The sequence below is a fragment of the Micromys minutus genome (genome assembly GCF_963924665.1).
Source record: "Micromys minutus genome assembly, chromosome: 30".
NCBI classification, from domain to species: domain Eukaryota; kingdom Metazoa; phylum Chordata; class Mammalia; order Rodentia; family Muridae; genus Micromys; species Micromys minutus.
Genome location: NC_137965.1, coordinates 19,449,902 through 19,463,740, shown reverse-complemented (window position 1 = coordinate 19,463,740; position 13,839 = coordinate 19,449,902). Strand labels below are relative to the sequence as shown.

Here is a 13,839-nt window from a genome sequence, read left to right as displayed (position 1 = left end):
CTTCATATTTGTAAACAAAATATAAACTGGCTAATCCGGTTTCCACTGCACATCAAACAGGCGCCAAAGTGACAGAGATCACCTCTGGCTTTCAAACAACAAAGATAATACCGCTAAGCTAACATACCGGACACAGAGTCTTAGGGGATTTTGGAGGAGACAGCATTAGAAACAGGCTGACACACAGATCCTATACTTTAACTGACTTTTCATGTCCTCCAAATTGCCTCCAGCGTCTACAGTGACTTCTTCCCTACAATACATGGTACTGTGGCTGTTTAATCCACATTTTCTTTCAAAAACACTGGACACTTCAGACATAACTGGACAGTGGATCTGTATTTTTACATGGGCCTTCCTTGGGTCATATCGTTGATCTAACAGTGGGCCTGTGTATTCATGATGCCTTGGATATCTGGGTGGTGAGACGTGTACCTTCTGTTTCAAAACCACATACAGAAAATGGGTCTTGACAAGGGAAAAATGCAACCAGACTCCCGCAGCAGTCCTGCCACTGGGTGAGCTGTGTGTACTCCCTTGATTTGGTGGTATAGTCAGCAAATTTGTTGATGCTGTCATCCTGCTGTTCCAAGGCATCCAGGATAATGCTCATCCGAGTTTTCTTCAAGCCTATTCCCTCCATGTTGTTTTCCAGCTTGTTCTCGAGGTTTCTAAGTCTCAGGAATGCATGGATGAACATTAACAACAAGGGAAAAGTAATGCCAAACACAAAGACCATGACACCCCCAAACATGGATACAAGGAAGTAGCTGGCTAGCATGACCACTGTCACAAAGGCCGTTGGGTACTGCTTCTTCATCCGGTGGAGGATGTCTTTATTGTGCACTGCCCACACAAACCCCATGAACACCAGCACCACAATGATTCCTCCAAGGATCCTGTTGAAGGGGCTCAGAAACCCAATGGCCGAAATCATCAGGGCAGCTACCACCAGGTCTGGTAATAGAGCAGATTGCTCACTACCCAGTTGTTCCATTTGGAAATGTCCCTGAAGTCCGGCTGGGCAAAACAATCAAAACCCCGGAAGAAGTCATTCCAGGCATGGAGTGGGGTGAGGTTCACGTCCATGTCCCTCTGCTTCGTGAGCTTCGCCTTCGGAATCTGGCAATTCTTATAGGAGAAAGAATATAATCGGGACTTGCTTACTATAGTTCCAGAGAGTTAGTCCACTATCATTATGGCAAAGGAGTACGGCAGCACGCAGATGGGCAATGGAGCAGTGGCTGAGAGCTGCATCCTGATCCGTAGGCATGGAGAGAGGGCAGGGGGTCATGGGGTGGGGGTGGGGGAGTCGTGGGGTGGGGGAGGGGGCTAGTTGCAGTGGGGTGGGAACTGGATGGACATGGTGTAGGCTTTTGAAACCTCAAAGCACACTTTCAGTGACACACTTCCTTCAGTTAGGCCACAGCTCCTAATCCTTCTAATCCTTTCAAACACTCTACTCTTTGATGACTAAGCATTCAGATACACTTACAGGGCCATTCTCATTCAAACCACCGAATCTTGTCTCAACTGCCTGAGGGTCTCCTGAAAGAGAAACTATATATCTTCTACAGTCAGGGTGGGTGAGGCCAACAACTCACTATTTCTCCCTGGCTTCAAGTGGTGCCATGTCACTCAACCCAGTAAAGGACTAGTAAGATATGGCAGGTGTCCTGGAGGACCACCAGGCAGGCACAGAGTATGGCTGCGATTCTGGTCTATTGGCTTCTAAAACTCATTGTGTATTGGAGCCATGCAGACAGGCTTAGAACAGGAAAACCCCAGCTTCATCATTACAACAAATGTCAGGTTGTGTGAAGATCAAGCAAAGCTACGGAAGATGCTTACATGTGGATGGGGTAAATCATGGTAGGGCGGCTGTTTTGTTTGTCAGTGTATGTGTTCTGTGCTAAAAGGCATGGCGACACCTCTGGGTTCTAGCTCTGCTTTGATTTGGGCTATTAAAACTGAAGAAGAGCCAGTGAACAACAGCTCACTTGTATTTCCTGTTCTTGCCCGTGTAAGTGTGACTGCTCTTCTTAGATGTCCATATTGATTTAATTGCATACCAGTGCCAGCATGTTAGTACCAAGAACCGCTAGGCCTGCAGGGCCTCACACTTAAGGCCTGTGAACAGCCCATTCCATGAATCTCATTAAACAGGACACAGTGTGCTGTGACCATGTTGGAAGAGCTTGCCACCGATGAACTTAGTCTGTGGGCATCTTGGGAAGGCAGACATGCCTCTGTCCACTATAGAGTTTTTCCGATTGACATAACTTTAATGATTGAGCTAGGACGCATTTTCCCCAGAGTTATGGAGATTAAGAAATAACATAAGCATCATGGTTGGTGGACTCGTGGCTTTCGGACTTCTGGTCCAGTGTGTGAATTCACAGACTGACCTGGGCACAGCTGGGAGGGGGCTGGGACAGTTGTGGCTAGACAGACTGATGCAGGAAGCGATTCACTGTCTGTTCCAAATCCTTAGCAGAAGAGTACAAACTGAGGTAAGCCTGTGAAGGTACAACCTGTGGTAAGCCTGAGAGGATACAACCTGTGATAAGGCTGTGGATACCACCCAAGGCCTTCCCTCGTCTCTCTGCCTTACCTGTGGCTTTTCTGGCCAGTGTCTTCTCATGGAGCTAAAAGAAGAACCCATCAAATCCCTTGTAGCTGGAGTTGTAGGCACCCGAGAGCCATCTGATTTGGGTGCTGGAAACCAGACTGAGGTCCTTTGGAGCTACAGCAAGTGCTCTTAGCCATTTCTCCAGGCCCCTAGGTTTAGTCCTTATGGCTGGTTTATACCTCCTTCCATCCCAGCTGTGAACTCTCATCCCTGTCTGCTGACTGCCTGGTTTGTCTAAGTTCTCAGCCTTTTTCTTTGGTTGCAGAGTCTGGAGGAACTACACTGAGACTCCACTGAAACGCTTCCATGGCAGTATCTATGCTGTTTCTGTGGGTAGCAAAAGAGGGGTTCTCTTATAGAATGTGAGATTTTAGACAGGCTGGAGGATTTGAAGTCATAGAGGAAGAATTTATGAACCCATAGGAAGACAGAGAGGTTCATGGAGTCATTTATTGGCTAAGGATGGGCATATGGATAAATCACAAAGTCTAAGGTAGTTAGAACTGCAGGATACTTATTCTAAGTACTACAGCCAGTGCCTGTGTTTACCCGTGCATCAGACAGGGTCAAGCAGTTGAAGATTAAGTTCCATGAGCTGGAGGCATCAGTAGGCTCAAAGCAGATCCCAGTGAAGATGCTACCTTAGATGCAGGTGGCAGGTTTAGGCATTAGAAGCCTGAATGTAGTGTAAATCACACTCAAAAACATTGGCTGGGCATTTTTTAAAAAATTATTGTCATTGTGTTTTGTGGTGGGAACAGGGTCTGGTCTGGCTCAGTGTGACTTAAAATTCACTGTAAACTAAGGACAACTTTAAATTCTTCATCTTCCTGACTCTACCTCTTGGTTCGGTTTAGTAGTGTGCACCATCATGTAAGGTTTAGGATCAATTCTTTAAAAAAAATTACATTAGTTAATTTATTCATTAGTGTGTGTGTTTCTGTGTGTGTCTGTGTGTGTGTACATGTGTGACATGCTTCATGTGTGGAACCAGAGAATGACTTGGAGTCAGTTCTTTCCTTCCATCATGTGGGTCCCGAGGCTCGAACTCACATCACCAGGCTTGTCAGCAAGTGCCTTTACCTGCTGTGCCATCTCAACGGATTGAACAGTTTTAAAATTATGTTTGCGCTCTAGCATTTCATTATGATGGTCTTTATGTGCAGCCATTTAGTTCTGTCTCATAGTATTTTCTTCATTATTTCTTAGTGACCTTGGCCTTGAAGGTCTGTTCTCGGGATACATAGAAAGCAATGGTTTGGTCTCTGCTGGTTGCATTTGAAACTTTTACAAAATTTCTTGTAATAGCAATGCAATGTGCCTAAAACTCGGAGGATTCAGTGACTTTTAAGCAAATGTTTTCTAATCATGGTTAAATTTCTTATCTGATAAACTAGTCCAATAAAATCTCATTGTTCTTGGGTAAATTTTAGAGTCTCAGGAAGACAAAAAATACATGCAAGTACTAAATCATTGTTTCTTGTTCTTTCTGGATGCTGGCTAAGGACACAAACCTGCTATTTTAAAACAGCTGTTTGTCTGTAAAAGTGTGTTGTGTTGATATAGCCACTCAAATCAAAGCCCTTCTTCAGATTTATTTTTATATCAAATTCTCTTTATATTTATTGCTTAACCTTTTTTTCTCGGGCAGTCTCTGGTAGTAGATTTTTAAGGATAGATAGAAATGCAGCCAGTTGAGCATTTACCCTACAGGCTGATATGCAAACAAGGTAGCTGATATTATAATACAAATGTCTGAATTAAGAAATCGATCTGCTCATATGTCTGTTGGGTTATAGGTTCAACCTTTAGGTCGGCTTTGAAGGGTTGACATTTATCTTGCATTGTCTGTCTTCTGATTATCTACAGATAGCCACAAATGTTTCAGAGACACCAACATAAATCTCCACCACTGTGCTAGTTAACCAATAATACCATAGTAATAACTTTTGTCAGCTAAAAGTGTGTCATTAGGCTGAAGACATCGATTAGATGCTAACTGAATTGCTGCCCGAGTATGTGAACTAGACTTTGAATCCCTAGCATTCACATAAATGTCAGGCGCTGTGGGAAACTAGTCAAGAACTCTAGCCCTCAGGAGGCAGAGCAGAGGAGCAGGTTGGCTGGATAGACTGGACCAATGGATGAGCTCTAGGTTCAACTGAGATACCCTGCCTCAGCGAATACAGTGCAGACCAATTCAGGAAGACTCCTGATGTCAACCTCTGGCCTCCACACGCATGTGCACACAAATGAAGTGCACCGCCACATGTGCCTCCATACATGCAAACATGCATCATACACATCCACACTGTATGCATCGAAATGCAAAGTAAATAAATGTTAGTAAGTACAAGTAACAAATATATAGAACGTTTCCCTCACCACTTCCTTTGGTTCATGTAACATGAAGGGGATGACACTCAGTTCCCAAGCCTGCTAGGACAGTGAGTGGGCATGTTGTTCACAGCGTGTTCTAACTGTGCACAATAAGTGTAATTACTATTATGGTTATTTTTTTCACCAGTACGATTTGTCTAGTTCAGCAGATATTTATTGAGAACATTTTTTATTAGATATTCTGTATTTATATTTGAGATGTTATCCCTTTTCTCCATCCCGCTCCCCCTCCCCCTCCCCCTCCATTTGTCTTCACAAAGGTCCACTCCCTCCTAATCACCCTCTCCATCCCATTGCCCTGGCATTCCCCTACTTTGGGAAAATGTGCCCTCCCTGGACCTTCTATTGAGAACATTCTAGGTATTAGGCAATGTACTAGATGCTGCCGATAAAAAGATGACCAGACAGAGAAATTGTTTCCTGGAAGCTTCTTGTCCATTAAAGAAGACAGATTACTTCATTGAGGGAAGCAAAAAATGAGCAACATGAGACTTGGCCATTGTCAGTCAGTCACAGGGCAATAATCAATCGATGACAAGATCCCAAGAATCATGGGATCTCCTTGTGCCAGGTCTCAGGAGGATAAGACCCAAGCAAGGATTGACCAGTCGATGTGTTTCCATGAACATAAAGGACCGATGGATGGCTCAGAGATGAAGCAGACCTAAAACTCCCAGGTGGCAGCATTATGACCCACCTTGAGGGGAAGATATTGGTGTTAAATTTCATACAGGTTAAATTTCATGCACATTCTGGTCCTGGAGAGCTCCAGAAAAGGGAAATCCTGCTCCTTATAGGTGAGAGGAATAGGATGGGCAGGAACATAGGAAAGGATGAGGACAGGTGTATGGGTCTGAAGCGTGAGCTGGCATGGGGCTCTGGAAGGAACTGGGTATCTCTTTAGGATGCCGGGGCAGGGGGCTTGCTTTTATCTCTGGGGTGAGGAAGAGTCATGGGCTGACGGTTGGAGGGAGATATTGTAGTCACAAAGCTCTGTGACTCACCTCTGTGTACTAATGGTCAGAAGAGAAATGAGGACAGAGAACACAAGATAAAGAGGAACAGAGCAGGAGGCATTTGGAAAGGATGCTCGTGACTGCTGGGGAGGGAGAGGCGTCTGAGGTTTTACTGGGCCATTTTGTTCATTGGATGAATATGTTGCCCAAACATGTGTATGAGGAGGCCAGGAAGGAAGTTGGATTCCATCTAATGATCCCATCTTTATTCCTTTCAGACCGGGACTCTCAGTGAACTGGAAACATATGATTCTGCTAGGCTAGCTCAACAGCGAGTTCTTGGGGTCTACCTATACCCCACTGCTGGTGCTACAGGTCTATGTATTCATGCTGGGCCCTGGGCAGTTATTTTTAGAAGTGGAGTTATCCAACAGAAAACTGTCGCATTGAGGACCAAGGAACTAGGTTAGAGGATGAGGCGTCAGTGCAGTTAGTGTTAGTGTGAATTGTAAAGATACACTAGGAAAAGTGGATCTTTAAAGGGAAAAAGTACTACCAAAGGTTGTCTCAATGTTGTGTTCATTCATTCATTCATTCATTCATTCATTCACTCACTCACCAACTCCTTATTGGAATCCTGACCCAGGCTAGGTATTGTAATATCATTTGAGGTAATTAATCTTTATTGTCAGCTTGACTGGATTTGAAATTACCTAGGACATTCACTTCTGGGTATGTCTCTGATGGCATTTTCATAGAGGTTTAACTGAAGAGAGAGGACCCATCATGAATGCAGACAGTACCATTCCATGGCCTGGGGTCCTAGGAAAATAATAACAAGGAAAAAGAGGAGGAAGTGAGCTACTTTCTCTCTACTTTCTGATTGCAGATGTGTCATGACCAGCAGCCTCATGCTTCCACTGTGGTGTTTTCTCCACCACAATGGACTGTATGCCTTTAAACCATGAGCCAAAACAACTCTTCCTTTCTTAGGCTGCTCAAAGAGATGAGAAGTGTAATTGATGCATTATTAACCCATGACTCATGTCTGTCAGCAGGAATTGTCAGCCACAAGTTCCCAACTCCTCATGCATGTCCCCCTCATCACTGCCTCTGTCTCGGTCTCTGTAGATGACAGAGACAGAATCAATGTCCTCAAGTGCTGGGAAGCACACACTCAATGTAGAATTACATTTTCCGACATCCTGTGACATTTGCTTCTTTTAAATTTAAAATAGATATAAAGGACATGTTTGCCAAAACAGAGAACTGGTTTTCCAGACAGGGATCATGTTGGAGGAATCAGATGCCAAGTCAGTGTGGCCTGGGGGGCCTTACCTGCTAAGGGTGCACTGTCTTTGGGGCTGAACCTAGAGCTTCACCAACTAGGCAGGTACAACTCCATTTTGAGAGACCCAGGGCTTGAGAGCTTGAGGGTCCCACCAGGTAGGTTTGATATGGCAGACCTTTGGGTTTAGATGTTCTTTTGTCTCTGTGATTCATCATTTTTGCACGTGGATCTTTTCATGCATCTGGTCAATAGTTTATTCCCAAGAATGTGAAGTCATCGTTGGCTGGGGAACTTTTGGCATTTGCACTTTTAACTCCTGTGTGAGCGTTAGCTGTCTAGATTCCTTGAGTTGTTGGGGCTCAGGGTTCACTTCTGAGCAGGCAGAACTCTGGGTAGATCTGGAGATATGAGACATCCTCTCCCAGACTTTCTTGTGGGGTGTCATAAACATGACATTTATTTGTTGCAGGTGTTGTCTACAGTACCTACTACTGTCCCTTTGAGTTATTTTTATTCCTCCTCACAATCGGCCACCCTGGAACATGCTGTGTGCTTCCATTGTGACTATAATACTCTCTTGAAGACTTTGTGGGAGACTTTGGTCACTGTGGCACTTGCTGGTAGCAAAGTCACAACTGTAGGGCCCTCACACAGGTCTACTCCAGGTGGGTTTAAATACAACTTCCCGGTGGGGTGTGATTGGTAGTTGTGTGGCATGGTCTGCATGTTATGGGTGATTCCCCCCTAACCTTCTCCCCACAGTTCAGTGGTAACTCTTTAGACACAGCCATGGTTGTAACAGGTCAGAGCATCTGCAGATCCCTTGGGAGCCAAAGGACTTCACCTTCAGTGGAAAGGAAACATGTGAGCCTCTGCTTCAAGATCACACTAGGGCCAAGCTGAATGTACAATTTCTCTGGGGAAAAAAGAGAAGGGAAGTCAGAGGGGGAGATAGAGGAAGAGGGCAAAGGAGAGGGAGAAGTAGAGGAAGGTAGGAAGGGGCAGAGAGAGAGAGAAAAAGACATAGACAGACAGATAATAGAGAAGAAAGATGACCCATGGATATAGAAGGGTGGGTATTATTAATACTAAGTCCAAGGCAACTTTCCTAAGTCCCAAAAGCTTCCTGGTTCACTACCCCTAAGGACTTCAGAGTCAGTCAGTGATACAGGATGCTCTGGGTGCTGGGAACATGTACACTGAAGTCCTCCATTCTAGGCTCAACAAGAGAAACTTTGGTTAGAAACTTCCTTTAATCAACTCTCTCTGGTTTCTAGAACTGCTTCTGACTCGGGAAGAAGAGCCTCAGAGGTCCTACCCTCCATCAAGGCTTAAAGGGCCTTCACCTCCCTCTAGACTTTGAGGGGTGGGGAGTGAAGATGTACACTCCTCTTTCATTAGATTGAGGACTGGAGACAGGATCTAGCTTCAAATTCTGAACCCAGGCATCTGGCTCTAGTGGGAGCTTTCAGTTTTTCTCTGAATGACTGGGAATTTTCCATATCTGATAGGGCTCGGAACACATGTCTGTGAAGTGCTTTGTAAACCAGTTTCTCCCTCTGCACATTACTTCAGGTGCTCGAGATCAATCTATCATCCACGCATCACTGACAGCCTTTATGGCTAAGGAGCTAGAGAAGAAGCAACTGCCAAGGTTGTCTTAGTCTCAGCTTTTCTCTGTTCTTTCAAATAGGAATGATTTTTTGGTTTCTTAAGATTTACTAGCTCTGCCTGGCCATCTGGTCAGACCTGCTTGCCACTGGAAAAGCATTTTTCCCATTAGAAGGCAAGCTGGGTCCAGGAATGTCCTCGGTGGGAGCGCTGTAACTGGGATGGAATCTTTGCCTGTGACTCAGCCCTGCAACTTGAGTCTCCCAGGAGAGGCTGTTGATTTTGGTGCTGGACAGCATCCTAGGGAGAGCAGTCCAGGGCCTTAGCTGCTCTCTGCACCGAGGAGGGCTTTACCAGCACCCAGAACTTGGAGCAAGACACCAAATAACCACAGGTCAGAAGCTATGGGAAGAAATTGCTCTGAATAACACCCCAAAAGCGTTAAATGTTGGTTTTGAACAAGATCTTACTACCTAGCCCTGGGTGGCTGGAAGCTCATCATATAAACCAGGCTGGCACCAAATTTCGAGCAATCCCCGTGCCTCCATTTCCTGAGTGCTGGGATGATTGGCACACTAACACACGCAGCCTAAGACTTTTTTGAGGCTAATCCAAGATAAAAGAAACAAAGGCAGAATGAAAGATGGAGGGGGAATGAAGGGAAATAAAAGAAAGACAGAGAGGAAGAGAGGGAAGAAGACAGACAGACAGACAGACACCCGATAAAACAGTAAACAAATAGAGCACTCATTTCCAGATGCATGGCAACCAGCAAGGTGGAAAGAGGAGATCTGGCTGCAGGGTTTGAGGACTGTATCTGGTAGTTGTAGCTTTCACCGAAAAGGCTTAATGATGTGGGGCTGGGATGCTTCCTATTAGCAGGTTGGCTTTGCCAGAGGCTGACAGGTCTATTGTCAATGTTGGGTTGCATGCGCTCTTCAGACACTGTACCAGTAACACAGCTCCAGACCCTTCTCATAGGAATTATGGCCTACAAAACCCTCCAGAACTGAATGCACTGAAGGCAGTCATCTTAAGTGACTCAAGCTGGGCTTAGAAAGACAACTTAGAAAGACTATATGAGTTTCTACAGTCATATACGTATAGATGTTATAAAAATAGAAGTGAGAGTGTTCAGGGGGATTAATAAGAGAGTTGGATAAGAAATGCCGGTGGAGGTGGAAGAGAGAATATGCTGAACACATATACTGATAAGAAAATAAATCCTGACAGTCACAAACAAAAGTGAAAAAGAAATGTCCTCAAATGTTAAGAGAAACTGGAAACTGATCAACCATGAACTTCTAGGTAACCTCCAGTTTCCTTAGAAAGATTCATTTTTTAGTCCTTGCTGCTGGACTGTGAACTTTCTGGGTGAAACAGCTGTTCACGTGTCTCTCAGCACTCCTGTGCCTGGCATGTGGGCAGACTACAGTGATGTGTGCCACTGAATAGCAGGCTACAGCTGCACCTCACGGTTCACAGAGAAGTGGGTAGATCAAAGAAAGCTACAAGGCCATCCATGGGTATCAACAGCATGAAAGGGACATGTTTGGGGATATCAGGGTCACTCTTTCTCTCCCCTTTTTGAGATTATCTGTCTGTCTGTCTATCTATCTATCTGTCTGTCTGTCTGTCCACCTACTTGTCCATTCATCCATCCATCTATCCATCCATCCATCCATCCATCCATCCATCCATCCATCCATCCATCCATCCATTATTTTGTGTGCATGGGTATTCTGCCTGCATGTATGTGTGTGTATTACATGCATGCTTTTCTGCACAGGGGCTGAAAGACAGCATAGATTCCCCCGTTGCTGGGCTTACAGACCATTGTGAGCTGCCAAGTGAGTGCTGGAAATGAAACCCAAGTCCTCTCAAAGATCAGCCAGTGTTCTACCCAGTGAGCCATCTCTCCAGTCCATCAGGGTGCCTTGTGAATGTGAGGGATGGGGAAGGATCCGTTCCCCTGTTGTACAGAAATGGAGGACCACAGTGAGGCCTGCCTTACTGTGATGGCTGAGTGTCCAGGCTGTATGGCTGTCCTTAGTGGCTGGAGTTAAGATGCAAGGTTAGGACAGAATAAATTACCTTGGGTTTCCTTGTGTTGGGGTTTTGGCATCTGCCATTATACAGTGAACTGAACCATGGGACTGGCTCTCCCCCACCTCTGTTTCTGGCTGAGTTTCTAGGTTGGGAAGCAGAGATGGTGTTTTTCTTTTAAAAATTACATTTTACAGAATTATGCATTTAATAACCACCCAACTGAAGACTGCATTTTCTAAGATCTCAGAATCATCCCAGTTGATGGATTGCCTGGGGCAATAAACAGATTTAGGTGAGTTGGCAGCCTCGTGTTTTCTACCTTAGAAGGTTCCAACTTCTAAAAGAAGATGGAGCACGTCTTGACTGATGTGCACACAGATCCTGGCTCAGGGGCGTTGAGCTGTGGGACTGCACGGCCCCGCCTGGCTCCCTGGGACATCCTCGTATCTGACCCAGGGCCCAGCCCACAGAGACACTGAGCTTGACAGAGAAAGGTTTGCATTCTGGTTCCTTTGGAAGAGGCTCAGATGTTACTGGAAGGCACTGTAGCACCAGAGGCACTGGATGTCTGCTGTGGTCCAAAATACATGACCTTTAGATTCCACGTTAGGTTGCTTCTAAAGATGGACATAGAAATCTTGGCCAGTCCTGATGTCCTTCAGAGATGTAAGTACATCCTTCCTCCTACTCAGAGTGGAGCGGAGTGGCAGCTCTTCCCTGGAGTCTTGCCATGGTCAATAGAGGTAGACCAAGTCAAGCTTGAATCTAGTCTCTGGGCTCCAGAGAGGCCATATAAGGGGCCATCTCCCCCTCTTGAGAAAACATGGGAAGAAATTCCTGAAAACAAGGCTCTGTGAGTAAACCATGGCCCCGAGGAAAGCTAGGCAACATCCAACAGAGCAGAGTTGACCCTCTTCACTGAGCCCAGCTCAGAATCATAGGCAAACAGACTAGCTTTTATTTCCAGCCACCTAGTTTGGGTTTAATATATAACAGTGCAACAGACAATGGATGTAACCTTACCTTTGTTGAAAATCTCCTTCTATAGCTGACAGACCAGCCCCAGGCATTGACCCCTAGGGATGCATTGCAGCCTCAGGGGGCCTATATGGTTTTCTCTGAAGATGAGGAGCTAAGACACAGGGTCTAGCTCAACTTCTGAGATCTTGTAGCATTAAAGTGGAAAGCTATGGAAGCCCAAATCTTCCCTGTATGGAAGCTGAGAGAGACCCGAAACTCTGAGCCATCAATAAACCCGGATCACAGAGCTGGTACATCAAAGCCCAAGGGAGAGGCCACATAGCCCTAGCCAGTGCTTGGGAATGGGGCCTGTAGGTGGTAACCCTCAAATTCCCTTAGAGACAACTCAGTTTCCAGAATATAGTTCTCAGCAATCCCCTAGTTTCCACTGTTGTAAAGCTTACTTATAGATTCTTACTTATAGGTTCCCCAACAAGCCATCCCTAATTAAATCTGAAATTTTATTTAAACACTAGACACACCGTGCATTTCAATGGGTGGTAACTAACTGCAAACATTGTCTGCATCGTTAAAGTTTCACTTATCAAAATCTATATTCTGGTTTAGCAAAATGTTCAGTAGGTAAAAAAGGCTTGCTGCCAGGCCTAACAACCTGAATTCGATACTTAGGATTGCGCGGTGGAAGGAGAGAACCAACTCCCACAGGTTGTTCTCTGGCGTCCGCCTGGGCACCAGCTTTTATGCTTACATAAATACACGTACACATGATATAGACAGAGTTTTTAAAAATATGTGTTTTGTTTTTTTGCCATTGGATTTGATTAGCATTGCCCTGATGTCTAGAGTCACAGAACCCCCCCCCCAAAAAAAACCCAGCAGCAGCAGCAACAACAACCCCCCAAAACCAACCTTTTTTTACCTTCTAGGAGCAGTGTGAGCCCCACCCCCAGGCGATGGAGTAAGGGCCATAGCCAGCTCTGTCACTGAACACATATCCTCAGGTGCCCCCTGAGAACGCAGAGAAACCAACACCCATGTACAGGGAGCCCTGGTTCCTGGGTGTTTTTCTGAATGGATTGCCAGAATGGTATTTTTCCAGATTTTGCAGGCTCAGCTGGCATGCTTCAGAGGTTGGCTCCAAAGCGAGACTTTTCAACCTCTGGAAAAGCAGCGATCATAATCCTTTGATAATATTTTCCTAACATCCACTAAGTACCTAGAGGAAGCTAGGAGAAAGCAATAAATTGTGGGCCCTCATTTACATAAAGCCTTCTCCGGGTCTGGAGAAACTTCTCAGCTGTTTACTGAAGGCCTTTGACAACTGAGAAAGCCTTTTGTTCTCTCTGCCTTCTCTTCTGTAAAGTTCAGGTAGTAACAGAAACCCCCAGGATCATCGGAATGTTGAAATCCGCCTGTGAACCTATGGCTCTCAGAGGCCAGCCTCTGTAGGGACTGGCTGCATTCAGTACTCCTTGGGCCAGTGAAAACTTTCAGCCTCACTTCTCATGGCTTGCTCTGTTTTCTGGACTCAACACTGCACATGGTTTTGGGGCTGAAATAATCTTTCACCTAGTCCCCAAAGTCAGCTGAGCTTTCAAGTCCTGCCACAGGTCCTGGGTGTCCCTGTGACTCCAGGCTCCTCAGCACCTCTTGTCTTTGAAGTTGAGACCCAGACACCTCTCAGCAGGGAATACCCTTTTCACTTGTCTTTCTAAGGGACATGATTGGCAATGCAAAATTCTTGCCAAGGTTTTGTTTTATTTTAATTTCACTTCTGGCCAGAGCTAAGGTAAAAAGAAACCAAGCAAACAAAGGAGAAACAAAGGAGAATGTTCTGGCAGAGCATCTCCCTCTATGATCTGCATGAGCGCACAGCTCTGTCCTCAAATTAAGGGAGGCATGAAACAAGGAAGACCTTA

General features: G+C 45.4%; 2 pseudogenes across 2 annotated transcripts in view; one reads left to right on the top strand and one right to left on the bottom strand.

The window, feature by feature from the left end:
• Positions 1-397: 397 nt before the first annotated feature.
• Positions 398-1,089, bottom strand: LOC308439818 (PRA1 family protein 3-like; annotated as a pseudogene). Its single transcript has one exon. The product of its transcript is annotated as a PRA1 family protein 3-like (transcript).
• A 109-nt stretch (positions 1,090-1,198) lies between these two features.
• LOC308439817 (small ubiquitin-related modifier 3-like) overlaps positions 1,199-13,839 on the top strand; it is a 21,736-nt pseudogene continuing 9,095 nt past the window's right edge. Inside the window, exon 1 of the transcript in view lies at positions 1,199-1,265. The product of the transcript in view is annotated as a small ubiquitin-related modifier 3-like (transcript). The remainder of the gene's footprint in view (positions 1,266-13,839) is intronic.